This window comes from Alligator mississippiensis, chromosome 1, assembly GCF_030867095.1.
Source record: "Alligator mississippiensis isolate rAllMis1 chromosome 1, rAllMis1, whole genome shotgun sequence".
In the NCBI taxonomy this organism is placed as follows: domain Eukaryota; kingdom Metazoa; phylum Chordata; order Crocodylia; family Alligatoridae; genus Alligator; species Alligator mississippiensis.
The window spans coordinates 223,867,063-223,882,431 of NC_081824.1; the positions used below are offsets into that span (position 1 = coordinate 223,867,063).

Sequence of the window (15,369 nt, forward strand, 5' to 3'; positions counted from 1 at the left end):
GAGTTTTTTGCTCTTGGGTGCTGTTTCAATGCACACCTGGAACTGCAGCATGTTGAGCCAGGTCAGAGCAGCCCCTGCTGGCGGGGGACCTGGGAATCAGCCTGTCAGCCCAAGGCTGCTCTTACCAGGCTCGATGTGCTGCGGAGGGGCTGGCTGGGGCACAAGGGTGCTATAGTGTGGAGCTAGCCAGCAGGCGGTCCCCTCACACTGAAGCACCCTCATGCCCCAGCCAGCCCTGTCAGTGTCTACACGTGTGCTGCTGCACCCTAAAAAAAACTCTGCCACAGGACAGTACTTGTATTTGTGGAGTTCATTAGTTTACTGAGGCTTAATAGGGCTGCATGTGTAGACACTGAGATGTTTACTGCAGAGTTAATTAGGCAACTCCACAGTAAATGTCTCATGTAGACATGCTCAATTAATATGAACCGACTGTGGTACTTCTGAGCAACAGTAGTGCATTGTAGATTTTTGTTATATGTAAAGGGCCGTATTTCCAAAACTATTCAACACCTGCAACACCAGAACATTTAAATCCTGAAATGAAGTGGCTAGATTTTCCGGTGTGCCTGGTATCCAATGAGTCCAAGCAGTCCCATTCACAGGTTAGCAAATTGCCTAGTCCTCAGAAAATATTCCTGAAAATTATTTCAGCTTTGTTCTTTGCAGCAGCATTGCTGCTTAAAAGCACCAAACATTCCTTTCAAAATAAAGATAGGCAAATGGAAACTTACTTAATTTTTCAGAATAATCTATTCAAAAAACTGGGACAGGGAACATGTGGAATGTATTAAACCTGTCCTGATTTTCAGAGTGTGGTGTCAGCTGGTCTGTTAGGCTGAGTGTAGAAGCTAATCTTTTCTTGTATAAATCTATTTTTTCAGGAATTTGGAACCTGCATGAAAAACAACACTTTTCTGCTGAAATTTGACATAAAAAGGGTCTCAGCATAGAAGTACTCTTCTCTTTCAAAAAGAAAAACAAAAAGAGTGAAGTTGGCTGGTTTGGTGTATGAATCATCAAAAGAGAAGTTTACATGGCTTGAGTGCTTCTTTCAACACATACACAATATCTAAACAAACAGTTTTAAAGCTAATTAACAAGCTGCTACTGCAGGGATCTGCAACCCCCGGCACACACGCCGAGCATGGCACGCGAGGCCATTTTGCTCGGCATGCCACCAACAACCTGGGCTGTAGGCAGCTGCTGCAAGCCACGAAGCCTGAGCTACTCCCAGCCCTAATGCAGCTACTGTATCAAATGGTGCAAATATCTGTTTAAGGGACAAAGACTAGAATACTCATAGTAAGTCACCAGGTACTTCAATTTTTAAAGTAGTACAGTGCATTGCATGATGCGCTATTTATACAACATCCTTCCAGAATTGTCCATAATTGGGCCTGTCTGTCTTGTCTACTTGGTTCACAACACAAGCATGGAAAAGCTGCCTAGACACATAATGAGGCAAAAATGAGGAAAGGCTCAAAAAAAAGCCATTTGTGGCCATTAAAACATTGTATAGGTTTAACAATTGAATTATTGTGATTATGTATGTGTTTTATTGTGATTATGTATGTGTTTTCATGGTAGCAGTAATGTTATAAAAGCAACAATTATTTAGAAAAGCAAGAAAACGCAGTGTAATGCTGAAATTCCACTCAGAGCTTGCTGCCTGGCAACTCCCATGCCTAGAAACAAGCAAGAACTGTGTTTCATACAGTCATGTGCTGTCCCCTACAATGTCCTACTAAAATGCAACCAACACATTTTGTCTTGGCTGCGCCAGAGGACTAAAAGATTCTAAAAATCAATACTGTCAATGGATCCTTTCTTTGCAAAAGAACATTTGCATACTTGATCTTGCATATCAGTGACACCAGTATTCCCATATTGATGTAAGGGCAATGGACACAATAACTCACCTGAGCAAAAACTGCTCTTATGATCAGCAGTTTGCAGGTTTCAGCTTCTTTAACATTCGGATTAAAATTGGCAGTCCGTAGGCTGCTTGGAGCCCACAAGGGGTTAAACTGTGGCCCCTGGGCTCCCACCCAGCCACTGATGCCCATGCTGCTCCAGCTGCATCAGCAGCCAGAATTTCCAGGCTCCTGCTCCTTCTTCCAGCTTCCACTTCCTGTCCTCACTCCAGGGGATGTGGTATCATGCAAGGAGCTGAAAGTGAGCCTGGGAGGTACATTGCAGTTGGGGGTAGGTGGGGCTGCCATGAAGACGTGGTACTGTGGTGGGGGGAGCAGCCACATGGTGTATCACCTGGGTGGCCTATGGCTCTCCTTGGTATGGTCCATGAGCACACACATTCCCCACACCATGGTGTGGCCTATGGAGCATTTGGGCCCTGCCTGCTTAGAAGTTTGACAGCCCTGCATTAAACCATGCTATTATTTCTGCCATATCTAAGCTCAATACAATCAGTTGCAAAACTACACTTCCATGGTCGGTGGTTAAGGAGAGGACTTAAAAGACCTGGGTTCAATACTTACCTATGCAGACACCATCTATGTGATCAAATCACTTAATCTCTCTGTCTCGCATACCTATTTGGAATATAGAAGATGACACATTCTAGCTGTGCACTTTACTGCAGAGTAGACTAATTAACTGCAGAGTAAAGTATCACTATCTATACATACAATGGTATTAGGCTGCAGTAAGCTAATTTGCACTGCCATAAAATAGTACTGTCAGGAACAGATGCTGACAGCGAGCCTAAATTGTGCCCAGCCAGCCGGAGGCCAGACTCCTGCCTTCCACCTAGCCACAAGGCTCTCCACTTTCAGCACCACTGTGCTCCAGCCAGCCCCTTTGCCACTGTCACCTGGAATCCACAGCAGACAGGCTCTGGCATAAACTGCTCTGCACTGACTCAAACTGCTGCTGTCCTGGGCAGATGTGTAGATGCTACACTTGGGAGTAGTTTACGCCAGCTCAAACTGCTTCAGAATTTATTTCTCCAAATTAACTGTATGTGTAGATGCACCCTCTTTCAATCAAACTTCATTTGTCTCTTTGTCTAAACAACTTGGCACTAGCTACATGCATACAAAATCCTATGTATAATGTGCCACAATTTCAGTTTGGGCTTCTAGGCACCAGTGGAATCTAAATACTAATTCTTAAATTTAGAAAATAGAGCCTGTCAAGAAGACAGGATAGAGCCTGTCAAGAAGATATGGCAAAGAATACCCATGCTCCACACTTAAAAAGTTCATTTTACTACATTTTCCCACACAAGCCTTATTACTTCTATTTGAAATTTCTTTTGCTTTGGAAGAGCGCTTAAAACAGAACACAACAACCCTGCAGTTATGACAGCATCTGATGAAGTGAACTTGAGCTCATGAAAGACTGTATTCTCTCTCTCTCTCTCTCTCTCTCTATATATATATATTATTTAGTTAGTCTATAAAGGTGCATATCAACCATGCCTTCCAACTGACTTCAGACTAACACTGCTAACTACCTCTCTCTGGTTATAAAAAGAGCCAAGATGGAGGGCAACAATGGGAAACTTGCAACTGACCAACAATACAGAAAAAAGCACAAATCCCCAATCCCTCTGACCTTCAAAAGAAGTTGAGCACCAAATTCCCACAGCTTCTTATGAATATCCCAGCCAAGAAAACAAAACAAAATACTTGTTATTGAAAACTAATATCAATTTAACAGATTCAGTTCCCTTATTTGTAATCTCTATGACAGACCGGTAAATTTTTTTTAGACCTTATTATAGAACTATTGAAACTGCTGTTGTCTCGTAAATATTCATAGGTCAGATTTCAAAAGCTCTGTAATTATCCTGTAGTAAGCAGTTGTCTGATTTTACCTATTTACCTGATTTTTTTGAGTTTTCCGATTTTACCTGTTCTCTTCCCTTTGCTTTTGCAACTACATGGCAATGCATAAGTGATACAGGAGTGAGTAGGGTTGTAAGGCACTTTGTAATCCTGATGTGCATGACATTGTAAATACACCCACGGGAAAACCTAGACATCATCCCTAGCACAAGGCAGTTCAGTGCAGACAGTAAAAGGCAGAGGGTTCAATAAGGTAATATGAGACCATACAAAATGTGTAATTAAAGAGAATGATGATCAAAACAGAAGTGGATGATAAGAGAGTCTAGAATCACAGAATCCTCTGCCTGAGGTGAAAGCTGACAATATTTAGGTAAAGTTCAGAAAAACAATCACTCTGCCCAAGCATTATTGCAGCACATGCTAAGCACAGATGAACAAGTTAAAAATATTGTTGTTAATGATTATTCTCACTACAAAGGAAAGGTTTGCCACCCCTTTGCGTGTTTGACTGCTTCTGCTTCCACTGTAATACAACCTAGGCTTGCTTTTGAAACACTCAGATGTTGCTCTTCTCTGACATCACTGATCTCCATGGAAACCTTCTTAGAATTACTGGTGGCCTGAAATAAGTAATGTCATCCAATATCAACTCAAAAGAAGTCCAGGGACATAAGTACCTTATGTCTTTTGGCTGGATATTGTTGCCAGTATCGCAGAAGACTTAGGCTGTGTAAACATATATAAATAATCTGGGAGAACTCTCCCATGTTTGTTCTCCTGGTAGAAAAACTTACCCAGAGCCATGTGTACAGACATTTGAATGCTGAGGCCCTGAAGAATGGCAAGCTTGCAATGCTGATACCATGAAGCCAGGGTGTGTGTGTGTGTGTGTGTGATCTACATACTCCCTTCATCTACCTGAACAACAGATGGCAGCAGTGCATAGAGCAATCCTGATTGGCTGACCCAGACTGTCTGTGGTTAGCCTGTTTTTCCCTGCAGCACAACGTGGAGATAGTAAAGGGGGCATGTTTTGCTTCCTGTTGGAGCAACACACCATCTCCTGAGAAGAAGATGGAGGGGATGTTAGAGGACTATATTCTCTTCTGAGAGAAGCCACAGCATGTACAGACATTCGCTTGCAGAAGAAACTCCCTGGGGAGTGATTTAACCCTAGTTATTCCCAGGTTATTTTTCTCCTGGAGAAGGCATTTTTAATCTGGAAGGAAAAGCCTGAACATCTGTACACTCAAGGTTTTACCTGGGATAGCAGTGTCATGTCTTTATGAGGCCTTAGATTGGTGCTACCTTTATAAAATGGAGCCTGTATTTCTAATACTAAAAGTATAATATAATGAGCACAGCCTGGGCCAACAAGAACTAAGATTACAGAGATTCAAACCTTCCTAGATAAAGAAACTAGCTTGAAAAAACAAAAAGAGCCTAAGAGTGCATCAGTATCACAGGCTGGAACAAAGAGTGTTTCCATTAGCATAGTCTGCTATCAATTTATGAAGCTTGATACCATTATAGGCAGCCAGCAAGGGATAACAAAGAGCCTTTTCTATTAAAATATTTATCAATGTTTATTCTCAGGGGTCATCAGGGAACATCCAGGTTAAATGGAATGCAACCAGATGGATTATGGGTTTTTCCTCCCCTTCTTTCTTGTCAAGGTAGTCACCATGACCAGGCTCCCTAGTCAGGAGGCAAAGTGAGTACTCTGACAGAGGTGTTTTACCTACCAGAATAAATCCATCCACAACTATGTTACCAGCTGAGTTAAACTGACAGGTTAATCAAAAAGAGGTGTACTAAATGTCAGGGACTCTGCCATTTTAGCAAACAGCCAAATGCAAAAATCGTTTGTGTTATATAATATGTATGAATAATACATAGTACATTACAGAATATACAGACTAAAAATATGACACATACATTAATAAAATACATAATTATAAATGACAATCAAGGCAAGTTCAGAAAATGAGCAGTATACTTAAAAAAAAATGAGACCTCTTCTGTGACACTTTTACAGTTGTAGATTTTATGCAATATTGAATAAACTTTCTTTCTTGAATTCTATTTACTTGATGTTATGAATTTCCAGGGGTAATTATCATAAATTGCCATATAAGTCTTTAATGAGGTGTGAAAGAAAAAAATTCAAATAGAAGAACAAGCATGGATTTTTCTAAATTATTTATAAAAAAAACATAGTATTTTCTCCGGCTGCACTGATTAATTTGTTTTTAGCAGCACTAGTGTGTCTTCAGAGTGAAATTCAGGACTCAGTGCTACAAGGTCCATTAATTTTCAATCAGAGCTGCAGGGCTTTAACACTTCTCACTTCTTACTGATGTTTCCCCTCCTTTCACTCGCACAGTAGTCTTGAAGCCAATATACTTTTCATGTGTATTTGTATACTACGTAGCACCATAAGGTCCTGGTCCATGACTGGGACTCCTATGCACTCTTGCAGTATAGTAAATAAAGTAACAATACATATAGCTATGAATTTGTATATCCAAAACCCTAGGCATATCTAACAACCTTAGTTGCCAAGCATAGTCTTTAGTCTTATTATAGCTGTGATGGTCCAGGGAATGCGCGAAAAGAAAAGCTTGTTTGGTAATATATTTTATTAGACCAACTATATAGTTGGGAGAGATGTTAAACAAGATTTCAGGCACAAAATGCTGTTCTCAGGTCTGAGAAAGTAGCCAATACAGCCAGAGCTAAACACCACATAAAAAAAAAATATATTATTGTTCTCGATTCTATTACGTAAATGAATGGTCATTCAAAAAAAGTTACATTTCTGCACAAAAAGATGTCCCACACAAAATGCCACACTCTTTATGAGCCACCTTGAAGAAAAGTTTCTAGAAAATTCACTACCAAACTTATGACACAAGACACTTTCATCACCTGGCCTGAATACCTGCGCTCTCTCGTTTTATACCACAACTTCAACAATTACCACCCTTTCAACAAAGTGTCTCTGAAATACTCTTAACATTAACATAATTTTTCTATAAACCACAACCCATATCCAGAATAGTACCTTACAAACAATGGTACACAGAAGACCCACAGACCACCACACTTAACTCCACAAAACTAGCAGTCATGTCAAACCTAATAAAAAAATTGTAATCTATAGTCACACCCTCAGATATTACCATATCTTCTCTGAGAAGAATACTGAGGATACTCATATCACCAACCTAAAAACTGCCTTTACCCAGCATGGACTCCCAGCATAGAAATAAACAGCATCTTTGAATGAGCCATCCAAATAGCCCATGCAAACCTACTAGAATGCATAAAAGAAAATCCCCACTAACCTTACACCTCTGTCATCTACCATGCCACACTGATAAAAGATCCTCACAGCTATAATCACACCTTGAGGAACATATTACCAGCACACACACTTTCAAATAATCTCCTAACCCTTGCCCAATTCTTCATCAGAAGCAAACTCTGCAGTGATCAACCAAGAGGAATGAGACCCTGCCTATAGAACAAATGCAAAACATATCAACACATTTCAACCACCACCACAATCAATACATCCCACCACAAAATCATCAGAAGCCATGGATCTTACACGAGTCCATCACAGTGCATAATATATCTGCTCCAATGCATCAAATGTCCTAATGAAAACTACGGGGATGAAAGTAAACAATCACTACATTCTTGAATGAATGCTCACAGCAAACGATATAGGACAGAAAGACTGAGTCATCAGTGGAAGAATTATTTTTACAGAACAACTACTCTACCTTTGATTTCTTAATCCATGTACTTAAACGAAATCTACGTGATACTCTCAGAATACAGGAGTTGGAACAAAAACCTATAACCTTATGGAGACTAAAAACCATGGACTTAACATATATAATGGTTTCATGGTACATTACATTCAACCTGTTCCCACTTTTAGCCTCATATACTCCACTCTTCTTCCCTTTTGAATGGTCTTATTCTTTCACATAATTAGGTTCATCTATTTCAACTGCTCTTCACTTGGTCTGTAGCTGCTTCTGATCATTTCCCTTTGCTCCACAGACTTACTGCACTCTTCCCTTTTAAAGCAACTATCTTCATTTACATAATAGAATGAAATAAAAGTAATTACTTCACCCGATATTTAGTTCAGTCTACCTCTGCTTTTTTCCCAGATAAGAGGAAGCACATTTTGAACCAAAAAGCTTACATCAAAACTCTCTTATTTTATTGATCCAATAAAAGATAATACCAAACAGAACTAACTTGTTGGATAGTGAGGTTACTGTTTGTTACACATTACATGCAGAACATGTTATATTTAGACTGTAGAAATCATTAATACAACTTAGACAGTTTTCTGAGCAGTTGCACATAAATGCTTACTATGATATAAATATAGATCGCAGTACCACACTAGAGTCTTGAACTGGCACTGGTGCGATCCTAGGGCTGAAACTACAAATCATCTAGGAGTGACCCCACACGGCAGGGAGGCTGGTTCAACTAGGACCAGCACCCAGACCCTATATCCCATGGGAGCTGGTTCAAGGCTGTGGTCTGGTGCAGGAGCTGGGAATGACATGGGCACCAAGTGTCACCCCATACCTTATCAGAGCTGGTTCAAAGGTGCTGAAAGTGATACTGGTGTGGTACAGGAGCTAGTCCCAGCTCCTGCACTGCACCAAAACCCTGAATTAGCACAGGGGCTGGGATGGGCTCCCATGCTGTGCTGATTTTGCTTCTAGCCTCCTTATCACACAGGAGCCTTGAACCAGCAAGGCTCTGGTGTTGGGGGGAGGAAAGGAAGGGGATACTGCCTGACAAACAGCTTGAAAACAGCTGTTGTTGGGCTCCCCCTACCCCACTGAAGCCTTGTCAGTTCAGGGATTCTGGGACGTACAGAAGCTGGAAGCCCAACAAACAGCTTTGTTGGGTTCCCCCCCAAACCACAGCACTAGAAAGTCCCCATATCGTATTACCTCCAAGGAGCAGTGTGAGGTTAGTTCAACATATGTTAGGTAATACACTCTAGACATACTCCTCACCAGAAAAGACCACCTCTGAGTGGCCTTACAGGTTACTTTCAAACTATTCTAAAGGCATTTAAAACAGGAATGTCCATACGTTAAAAGGTGTTAAACGGTGCTAAGCACACTCTAAGCATCTTAAAGTTACACCACTTTGGGCTAGGGTTATCTTTGACTGTTGTACTTAACTCACGCTAGAGCACCTCCCAGCACCATGACTCCAGCCCACACGGCACTAGGCTGGGCCTCCATGGATGTGGGGTCCTTCGGTCTCCATGCAATGGGGTCCTGGAGTCTTGGACCCCAGGAGACCCAATCTGGGCCCCTGGACGGGGCACATAGCCCTCCCCTTTGAGGGCTAAGCCTTTGCCCCACATCTGGGATGCACAACTCTAGCCAGAAGAATTTGGGAGGGGAGGGCATGGCTTCCTTCCCCAGCCGCCTGTCTTCCTGGGAAGAGAGCGAGGGAAAAGGGCTAAGCTGGGAGAAAGCATGGAAAGCATGCTTCCTCAGCATCCATGCTATCTCTGCAGTTAACTCTGGTGGCTCAACACTGGGAACAGAGCCATCAGGTGGCAAGAGCATGGAGCCCAGGGAGTCCACACTCTCACTGTGCTTAACTGCTTGGGCTCTGCTCCCAGAGGAAGGACAGGTCCTGGCTCCTGGCCATGCACCTGCTCACTGGGCCCCCTACTGGCAAGTCACAATTGTGCAGGTCAGAGATGGCATTAAGCCTTAACCTGCAGCAGCTCTGAAAATGTTCCAACTTTACACCGCCTGACATTCCACAGATTTAGAATGGTTTAAAGGTAACCTATTCCAGCACCCTAACTTTACCATGTTATGATAGCACATAGCACCGGTTTTGCTGTTTGAATGTTTGGACTCTAGCATTGTAAATGCAGTTAGCAAGTCCTAAGTGTAACATGTAACAATAATATAACATTCAGAACATATTGCAAACCCATCTTTTCTCTCTCACCTGGAAAGAGAAGGTGAAGAGCTAGTTTATTGTATGGGAGCTCATTGTTTGTATTTATGAAGTGGCTGAACTCCCTGGCTGTTCCATTTGTTCATGAATATTTTAAAGCAGGGGTCAGAAAGGTTTTTGGCCAGAGTTCCAAGAACACCCCAAACTTGACCCACACCTCAGCTTGGCATGCCGGGGCAGACGATGGGGGAAAAGGGTCTAATCCTTAACTGCTGGTGGCAGGTCCATGCATGCTTCCAGGCACACAGCACAGGAGGGGCCACGGATGCACTGCCCTGGCCCCTTCCCCACTGTGCACACCAAGGTGCACATGTAATTGCCACCAGCCATGGAGCTGAGGCTTTGGACCCCAGTGCACCGATTGCAGCCTCCTGGCTGCCCACCACATCCAGTCTGGGCCCTGGGCAGCTGCTGCCTGCCACAGAGCCTGGGCTGCTCACAGCAGGGCTTGCAGCCTCTCTGCTACCTGCTACACCTGGGCTCCATGGACATCAGCAGCTGCCCAGAGCCCGGGCTGGCTGTGACATGCCAAGCAAAATGGCTTCAAGTGCCATGCTCTGGTATGTGTGCTGGGGGTTGCCCTCCTACTTTAAAGTGATTATCTGGAATGCCTAAGTTTATTTAAAAGTTAATTTAATTTCACTGCTAAGTAGTAAGAATCTAAATAAATGAATATGAATAAATAAATGTACTTTTAAATGTGCAGTTTGATTAAGCTGTACATAAACCACAATTGTGTTTCTTATGGAGTACAGAAAATTCCATCCTGGAGGCCTTTGCACGGTCAACTGCTAAGAGTGCATGATTATTGAACCCTACGTGGTTGCAGCTGCCAGTTAACATTAAGCACCAGCCAAAGTCTTCTATGTGTAGCATAAATTTCAGCCCTTTGAATACCTCCTCCTTTTCTTTCACAAGCAGAAAGGCAACAGGTTGTAGGACTGGCATGTCTGAGGCCAGGAGCTTGGCTTAGATTCTCAGCCAGCAGATGAGATGCATTTAGCTGCACATTCTCCTTTCCTGATCATTCCCAATTAACAGGCAGAGGTAACTTGGCAGCTGTGTGTAACAGCGCTCATTATTGCAGGATTAAAGGAACAGTACATGGACTTGTATCTAAGGACTGAATGCCACTGCCCCTGCTTCTACTGCTGCCCTTTGTGCAGAACCTGGTTGTTAACACCTCTGTCCCTAGCAAAGACACAACTATTGTGATAGTCCTTGCTAAGCAACCCAAACTGAAACACTGATACTATATCAAAACAAGTAGTTCATTCAGAGCTTGAAACTAATCGTGTGTCTCGGTTAACATGCAAGATTACATTAGACATAACAAAACAGCTGAAACAAAACCTCCTAAACCAAGCCAGCAACAAACCTTCATGTGAAGTAGCATCCCTGGTAAATAGCAAACACTGCTTCTAAAGTATTTTTTATGGAACCAATAATTCTACTAAAGAGATCTCAGCCATGGCACAATGTTGTGTATTAATATGAAGAACCACTCAACTAGTACCTCTAATGCAAAGACTAAACCTGCTTAGCAGGCTTTTACGCTTGCAAAGTGTTCTTGTCAAGGGATGTTTGAATAGGCTTTCTGGTTTAAAAAAAAAATGGAGCATAAAAACTTCAAAGCCTAATATTTGCTCTTCAGTAAAGGTCAATATGAGATCTGCAGTCTATTAAGAGTGGCCTTCATGGGACCCAGAACTGTTTTAAAGGTACAATCCTAAATTCAGACAAAATATTTTGTATTTATAACTATTTATTTAGTTTTCTTTCCTTAGAAATGGTTTTTATTTTATAATAAACCAAACTTGAAGTTTTTAGTATTCTGAATTTTAAATAATCAAAGATTATATTTTATTTAAAGAATCATAGGCTATATACATACTAAAAATAATAAAAAGTTGAATTTACTTGGCTGGGCACCTAATATAATCATGCTCTAGAATAAACCATGATAGTTTTTTAGTTTTCTCCTTCAAAGTCCTCTAAAGTCCATATTTTGGGGTGGGTTTCTGTTTATTTGGTGTTTCAAAAGAGTCAATAATATTTTTCAGAGCATCTAAAGGGCTGAAGTTGAATGCTGATGTGATTTAAGTCACGTAGACAATTTTGACAATGTTACCCATGGTGCTTTAGACCATTTGTACCTTAGATTTGTTTTAAGCTGTGTGTTATCTATAAAGAGGATTGATTTCAGTGATGTGCTTGGAGAGCAGATTTTTCCATTAGCATCCCAGCTCAGTGTGTAATATGCAATATCCAATTCTATATATTTGCGATGGGCCGCCTGATAACGATAGCTGCTGAAGTCTAAGAATGTGGTTCTTTAGATTGTTTGCTCTACTATGGAAATTCGGATTAATTTTTTTTTCTTCATCCAATAAATCTGGAAACATGAAAACTGTAACTTTGGGAGCATCAGGCATAGGCACTGGATATGTGACAGGAATTATGACTAAACATTCAACAGAGCAGGAGTGTCAAACGCCCTGTGCCCAGGCTAGAATCAGACCACAGGGCTCTTCAGTGGCAGCAATCATAGCAATGGCAACAACAGACAAGCAGCCACAGGCCAGGCAGATTGCTGTAGTACAGGCAGCACAAGTGGTGGTGGTCTGAGCAGCCACAAGGTGTGTGGAGCCATGCCAGCACAACCCTTGCTTGCCCCCTGCCACTGAGAGCTGTGTTCCCCAGGGTCTTGGGGTCCCTGATTATGTGGCAGACCCTGCCCACCTCTAGTCACACTCTCAAATTCCATGGCCCACTGGTAGCCCAGCAAGCCAGATGAAGCAGCACCATGGGCTGGATGTTTGATAGCCCTGAATGAGAAAATGTGGTCTTGTGGTCAGCGTAGTAATTAGAAGAGAACAGTGGTCATTTGGCCTTGTGCAATCTATTCCTGGTACTGTCAGACTTCTATCTGCATGATTTTGGTGAGTGTTGTTAGGTTGTGGGCAATCTAAGTTAGGATTGTGTGTTCCTATATGTTCACAAAGAACATTATATATTGTTGGTAATACTGACAGCCAATCAGTGACAATAGCAGCAACAGTACTAATAATAGTACTACTACTACTAAAAGTCAACAGCAACAACAATGATGAACTAGTATGATAGATACTATTAGTGGCCACTTCTTTCATGAGCTTCAGTCCATTAATACAGATTATCTTAGTAATGCTGGTGACAGTAGGGACATTTATTACTGAGCTCCTTTCTAATCTTTCCACTGAGATTTAGTGGAATAATCAGAGGAGAACCAGTCAAAATCATTTGTGGTTTAGATTTTTACAGGGCACCCATGAACTTAATCTGGGGGAAAGATTGAGGAATGGTTTGAGAATCACCTGGAAGACTGGCCAGTCATTTTCCCCCAATATCATCCTAAGGATTTGTTTTAAAAAAAACACATTGAATTTCTTCCCCCTCTGGCTGGGGATACTTTTTGAGGTAGTAAGTGAGATTTGCACTGTACCCTGAGATTCCTCACATGGATAACACACACCGTATGATAACTGAAAAGGCTGAGAAACTACTATTCTGGTTCTGTTGCAACAAGTTTAGAGAGACTAGGCAAGAGGAGCCCTTCCAGCAGTAAGCCAACCACTCAACCCACATTATAATTATTGTTCCTATAGTTTTTTCATCCCAGCAACTCAAGAAACTAACAGGGTCAAATTCACATTGTAAGGTCAGTGGATTAAAATGTAAAGGTCTCTGACTTCGTTTTAGTCAGGACTGAATGGATGACCTGATCCATAGTCAGTGACCTCAGCTTTCTCCTGAAGGAAGTCAGGTATGATGAACACAGAGAAGTCATGGAGGTGCCATAGAGATGTTGCACCTCTATTTATAACGGTAGACTGCAAATTTTTGGCAGTGTTGTTAAAATAGTAGACGGGTCTCCAGGTGATATTTTTGCACAGAAATCTGTTTTTCCAATTTCTGTGTTTGTGGTTCCAAAGCCTTCTGGACTAACAGACTACAGCCAATCCTCAAAATTTCTCATGGACCAATGTGTGCCCTTGTCAAACTTAAATTAAAGATAAGATGGGAAAGGGCAGGGGAAATGAGGGAAAGGATAAGATTAGGATCAAGGGCAGGCTGGTGCAATCCACAGACTTCCAACCACACACAACCTTGCATAGAACCAAAAGTCCAGAAACCATAGTTTGGGAACCAGTATGCCACAATGATTAAACCTCTCTCCCCATCGTTGTCATCCGTGCTTTCATGACCCCTAAATATTTCTCAGAAATACTCAGACTTCAGTTACTACAGAACACAGATGACTGATTGCTTAATGACATCATTGACATGCAATACATGACATCTGTTCCCCAAGGACCACACTGGCTTCCTATCATTCCCCAGTGTCATTCATGCTGTTGACAATGGCTTACAACGCCCTGTTTAGTTTAGATCCTGACTACCTGGGAAACTTTATCTATTCCCATTCTTGCTCAGTGTAGCTGTACAGGGCACAAGACAATTTGCATGGAGTTAAGAATATATCCTCTTATATAAGAGGATATCTTCAAAACAGCAATGCATCCTAAGCATACATTTTATATTAATCAAATGAAGCAGAAAACCAGTAATGCTGTATTTGCAATTTCTAATCAATCAGTTGTAATTTCTAATCTACAAGCAAGTAACTTACCAAAACAGTTCTCAATTGGCTGGGTAAACTGTGATCTAATTAGACAGATGTGCTGGGAAACTCTTCCTTCTGTAAAATAATGAAACAAAAGAAAGATCAATATAAATCCTGGTTTCATGTCCTGAAAACCACACAAGGTAAAACATCCCTTTGAAAGTCCAGAAATCTGTGGTATCAAGAGAAACCAATAAGAACTAGATTCAGTTACACCTTTGCTAAATCTTCCATAGGAAAACACTAGGTATATGCCTCTTTGGCTATAAATAGATGTTTTCCTTAGAACAGGATCAGCTGTGCTGGGACGCATCCTGGCACAATTGATCTACGTCACTGAGTGATACATATGTCACCCATTGTTCCACAGGGTTGGGCCCAGCCACTACGGGTTTTAGGGGCCTTATCCTGGAGGACAATTGCTAACGGGAGTAACCCCATGTTCTCTGCTTACAGATGTATACTCCAGGATTCCCTCAGAGATTTCCCCAGCATGTGTATCATACTGCTGCACCTGATGTGGGGCGCACCACTGCAAACAGGAGAGTCCTGGGTCCCATATTTGCTGAGGTGCACCTTGAATTGGTGCAGAGCAGCATGATATCCTTGCCAGGGCGCGCATATGCAAATGGGGGAACCCAGGCAGGCACTCCTAGGGCTTCACAAAATGGGACTTCCCAGGTCACACAAGATCAGGCCACTGAGGTACCAAAAGCACTTGCCAGGGAGGCTGTAGAGTGCTCCGGGCTGCCCAGGCTGCCCAGGCTCTCCAACCATAAAGCATGCAGGCATCGGCCACAGAAAAGCAGCACAAACTCACACCAGCTATTGTTGTGGCCACAATTC

General features: G+C 42.0%; 1 protein-coding gene across 6 annotated transcripts in view; it reads right to left on the reverse strand.

Moving 5' to 3' along the window:
- Nucleotides 1–15,369, reverse strand: part of PLCB4 (phospholipase C beta 4) — a 353,722-nt gene that overhangs the window by 192,554 nt on the left and 145,799 nt on the right. For all 6 annotated transcript variants that reach the window (XM_019500820.2, XM_019500821.2, XM_059720203.1 and 3 more), the window contains one exon: nt 14,530–14,598. The gene's annotated coding sequence lies outside the window, so the exon portion shown is untranslated. The remainder of the gene's footprint in view (nt 1–14,529; nt 14,599–15,369) is intronic.